Genomic DNA, 3,808 nt, shown 5'->3' with positions numbered 1-3,808 from the left:
GGGGGGGGGGCGCTTCTTATCAGTGATAATCTTGGGGGCTTGGCTGGTGATGCTGGAGTGTCTGTCTTTCTCCTTGAGAATGGGACACTGTTTTCTGTCATCCCAACTTGTGGGACTGAACTGCCTCATGAGGGGTACCAGCTTCAGTTTTATTTGCTGGGCTTTTATTTTAGCTTTTGAAAGCACAAAATTACCTCCGGGAATCTACCCAGTGTCAGGTATGCCCCCTGACAAGCAAAAGCTAAATTTCCCACTGGAAGAAGCCCCCTCAGAGGTGAGCTGGAAGGAAAAAGGAGGATGAGAGCAGGGCTTGCAGCGAGGGTGTCCCTCTGGGGCAACTTGCTTGATGAAATCTTACAGTTACAACCCTTCAGAACAGATTCCCAGCAAGGGAGATGGACTCGCGCAGCATATATACACTTCCTTTCTGATAAGAATGAGAAGGAAGAAGGGAAAGCCGAGGAGAAGAGTGCCAAAAGCTGCTTCTGGGGAAGCACAGTGTTTGTTTAGAAAGAGCTGTGGCTTCCGTGGTTTTCACATGTCATTTTCTGAGCCACAAAACCCACGTCAGATGGGCTCCCGGGGCAAGTGAGGCTGAAACGAGACACAGAGGTCTTGGGAGCCTCTTGACCCAGCAGAAGCAAGGAGAGGGCAGGCTTGTCCTCTGATTGCTTCCGGGCAAGCAGGGAAGGAGGACTTCTTAGGATCATTTGTCCTGTGGCTGGAGAGGCCAGGTGTCAGGAGGTAGGGTGAGACCTCGGGAGATAAGGACCGGTTGAAATGTACACACGTGATAAAATAGGGCAACTTCGCAGAGGAGCAGGGAGTGTGTGAGCTTTTGCTACACTTTCCTTCTCCGGGGGTTACCTGTCAGTCACCTGTGCTCTACTTGAGAGGTGGATGCTCCGTTGCTGCACGTAGCTGGCAAGTGCCTGAGAGTGAAACAGAGTAAGTGGGAGCGGTGAGGGTGTAAAATGCAATCACCTACTGTAGAAGGGGAGCTGGACCATGGGGCATATCCCTTCACGATGAACAAAAAGCCAAGATAGAAAAAAAGAAAAACCCACTTTGGTGAATACTTCCCATCTACCTGTAGCCTGCCAGCCCCAGGTGAAATCTTCCTTGGTGATTTACTCTCAGGCTGGAGAGAGTGTTTCATTTGAATTTTGCCTCACTGGCATCTGGAACAGCCCAAAGACAATAATGTAGGAAGAAGGAACCCAGGAGGGGGAAGTCTGATAATCCACAAACCCAGACACTTGCCCCAGGGGGTAAGTTGGTGAATTTTCCTTAAGTCTCATTCCTGTTCCACCTCTGCCTTTTGGAGCCGAACTTCCAGGGCATGGTGGCCCGAGCCCAACTCCAGAGGAACCCGGTTCCTTCTGGAGCACCAGGGCTCCGAGGTCTAGTTTCCTCATCCCTGCATCAGCACGCCCCCGCTTCTTTTTTTCTAACGTGGCAGGTAAGGTGGCTGAAACCCAGAAAAGTTAAAAAGCAAAGCTCGGCTGCGCCTTTTTTCTTGCCCAGGATCTGAAAAACTCATTTTTTCCTGAACTGAGAATCTCTTTTACCTTGTGCTCTGGAAAAGCTTCAGGGAGGGTACGCGGCGTCTGGGCAGCCGAGCTGCTGACTGAACCAAAGGGCAACTTCACGAATCTAGCAAGGATATTTCATTGTTGAGCGTTCGCATTTAGAGGGAACACGGAGGGATGGAATGAAGAAGGAAAATATTTCTTCAAGTGGTGAGTGAATGAGTCCACTCGCCGCTGGAGTTCTGAATCTGGCCCTGTCAAGGAAAGTTTAGCAGCATATTTCCTCTAATTACTTTTCTAAAAAGAGCATCTGATGAAATGTAAACATCCACGGGGATGGCACAGCAGACGGTTGTTGCTCATCGACTTGGGACACGTGTCTGAGGAGGAAAATCCAAACATCGGGCCAAGTGATAACCCGATATAAACAGCATGTGAGGGGAGAAAACCCAACTCCACTGACTTCACCAAGTAGCAGTAGCTCTGCCAGCAGGATTCTGCCTAAAAGGAACAACTCATTTAAAAGATGTGACTCTGGGGAGTGAAGCCATAATATGAATAACTTCACAAGTGTTGCTTCCAACAGACATTAGCTGGTGGGGAATTAGCATCAAGGCAGCTGGGGAAGATAATCTGAAGCACAGATATTCAGTGGGCAGGAGAAGCCAACCGAGAAAGGGAATGTGGAAAGAAAGCAAGGGGGAAGGAGTGGCAAGAAAAATTAGATGTTGGTTTATAATGGGATGTGTTAGCAAATTCCAAGGAGAGAGCTATGAAAATTGGGCCTTCTTGGCAGGGCTAGATTTTTGTGGGGACCATGAAGAGGGTGTTCCCCAGATATATATTCTGAGAACTCCTGGCTTCTCCAACAGGGAAATAATTTGAGGGTAGGATCATTGGTTTAGGGAGCTGCGAGTAACTGTAGAGATCATTTAGTTTGAGTACCTCAAATGCAGAGGACAAGGAGAGTAAATATCTGTGAGCATTTATGATGTGCGCAGTGTTTGAGCCAAAGCAGGTTAGGTGCTGTTTCCAAATGAAGTTTAGAAAGGGTCTGTAACCTGTCCAAAGATATACAGGCACAGTTCTAAAAAAGGTAAACGTTTGATCTAGCAATTCCACTTCTGGGTATATACACAAAATGAGTCAAAGCTGGAACTCCAGCAGATATTCGTACACCAGTGTCCACTGCAGCATTATTCCCAATAGCCAGAAGGTGGGAAAAACCCACGTGTCCATCAATGGATAAACAAAATGTGGTAGGTACATATAGTGGAATATTATTCAGACTTCAAAAGGAGTGAAGTTCTGACACAGCCTACAACGTGGATGAACCTTGAAAACATTATGCTAAGTGAAAGAAGCCAGACACAAAAGGACAAATCCTGTATGATTCCATTTATATGAAGTCAAATTCATAGAGGCAGAAAGTAGAACAGCAGTTACCAGGGGCTGTGGGGAGAAAAGACCGAGGAGTTAGTGTTTAATGGGTGTAGAGTGTCAGTGAGGGATGACGGAAACATTCTGGAGATGTATAGTGGTGATGGGTACACAAGCCACTGGACTGTACACTTAAAAGTGATTAAAATGGTAAATTTATGTTATTTATATTGCGCGGTAATAATGATAAGAAAGAAAACGCAAGCAGATTAGCGGAGCCTGGCGTGAGCCCAGACTGTCGAATTCCTGAGCTCAAGCTCGTGTGGTACCGGGCTGACTTAAACTCGCGTACCTAACAGCATCATATACTGATGCACATGTGATCATGGCATGGCTTCAGGACACACGTGGCAGGGGGAGGGTTCTTGCTAGCTCCAGTTTGGGTGGCACTGCTCCTCTTTTGGGGGTGACTTTGGCAAAGAGGGAGACTGTAGCACCGAAGGATCGGCAGCCTTCAGGTCAAAGGTCTGCAGATGTAGCTAGTAGGATATGATGCTTAAAAATGTTTTGAACCTGAATGCTTTGAGGTAGGCTGGGTCCCCTCTCTGGCCTGACACCCTGCCTTCTCAATTCACACGTATGTTCTCTGCTAGTCTCTACTGGCATTTGCATTTTTGACCTCCATTCCTGGGAGGGATGGGGCAGAAATGGAGAGTGAAAGAGAGAAAGTGGAAGGCTGTGTACTGAATGGGGGGAAGCACAAGTGAGAATTTCGTAGCAGACAGGACTTTTAAAAGAAGGAGCGTAAATATATCTTAACTTGTGTGTTTTGTGGAACGTAATCTCAACTCTATGACCACCAACTCTTTGGTAAAATGTTCTATTCTCAGGAATGC

The 3,808-nt window shown here is 47.1% G+C and overlaps 1 protein-coding gene across 2 annotated transcripts in view; it reads left to right on the top strand.

Moving 5' to 3' along the window:
- The window catches only part of PAMR1 (peptidase domain containing associated with muscle regeneration 1), a 72,484-nt gene that overhangs the window by 473 nt on the left and 68,203 nt on the right, over nucleotides 1-3,808 (top strand). The gene's annotated exons all lie outside the window — the stretch shown is intronic.

This window comes from Lipotes vexillifer, unplaced genomic scaffold, assembly GCF_000442215.2.
Source record: "Lipotes vexillifer unplaced genomic scaffold, Lipotes_vexillifer_v1.1 scaffold1993, whole genome shotgun sequence".
NCBI lineage: Eukaryota > Metazoa > Chordata > Mammalia > Artiodactyla > Lipotidae > Lipotes > Lipotes vexillifer.
Note: the sequence above shows the minus strand (reverse complement) of the source record. Positions and strands in the feature narration are given on the sequence as shown.